The sequence below is a fragment of the Helianthus annuus genome, chromosome 1 (assembly GCF_002127325.2).
Source record: "Helianthus annuus cultivar XRQ/B chromosome 1, HanXRQr2.0-SUNRISE, whole genome shotgun sequence".
NCBI classification, from domain to species: Eukaryota; Viridiplantae; Streptophyta; class Magnoliopsida; order Asterales; family Asteraceae; genus Helianthus; species Helianthus annuus.
In genome coordinates, this window is record NC_035433.2 from 127,144,926 (window position 1) to 127,145,896 (window position 971).

The window sequence follows — 971 nt, forward strand, 5'->3', positions numbered from 1 at the left end:
AGTTTTTTATTAGTTTTTATTTTACGTTTTTTTCCTGAATTTGGTCGTCGTTTGGTTGCTACTTAGTACAGTGTTTGGTGGTCACACTTGCTCCCTCGGGTTTTTTTCACTCACTCAACTTTCTAAACGTGTTGGTATAAACTTTATTTTATTTACTTTTTACATAACGTGAGTCACTTGGTGTTAAAAATATGTGGTTTTACATTACGTTTTTTTTCTCGGATTTGGTTGTCGTCGGCTACTACTTAGCACGGTTTTTACGCCTCTAACCTTGCAACGCTGGTAGCACGGTTTTACGTCTCCGTCCGCAAGGAGGGGACTTAAGACTAGTTAATTAATAATTAATATAACATACATTTGCATTGTAATGCACCTTTTTTAGGTAATATAATTAAAAGAAGTTTGAATTCAGGAGCAATTAACGGTGGACGTGCCGGAGTGGTTATCGGGCATGACTAGAAATCATGTGGGCTTTGCACGCGCAGGTTCGAATCCTGCCGTCCACGAATATCTTTTTTCTTAAAAAACCATTTTTGGAAGAACATTATAATAATTATTTATTAATGAGTTGAAAATTAATTTATCTTTCTTTTAACTAGACACAGTATCTCTTAATCTCTTATTATTATAATCTTTAATTATGTTTTCAAGTTATGGATGCTCCTAAATACTCGGCTGCAAACAAAAGGGGTAGAGTGGTTGGAGTAAGATTTAGTGTTCCTTGTGACTCAGGTTCGACTCTCACTCTCTCCATTATTTTCTATGGCATCCAGGTGAAGGGCAAATACGGGTGGCGCCGGTTCGTTTTGGATGGGAGGCGAGGTTTTACCGATTATTCCACTGTCGTGCCTTCGAGCGGGTGGAGGTCGGGTTTCCGCGCATCTGGGAGAGCCAAGGGGCTGGCGGCGGTCGAGTAGTCGACCTTGGCCACAGCGCCCGGTGTCACGGTGGTTGGCACGTCGTTCTTTGCC

The 971-nt window shown here is 41.1% G+C and overlaps 1 non-coding gene across 1 annotated transcript; it reads left to right on the forward strand.

Annotated features, from left to right (window-relative positions):
- The first annotated feature begins 424 nt into the window (after nt 1-424).
- TRNAS-AGA lies at nt 425-506 on the forward strand. The gene has a single exon. It is a non-coding gene; the product is annotated as a tRNA-Ser (tRNA).
- The last annotated feature ends 465 nt before the right edge of the window (nt 507-971 follow it).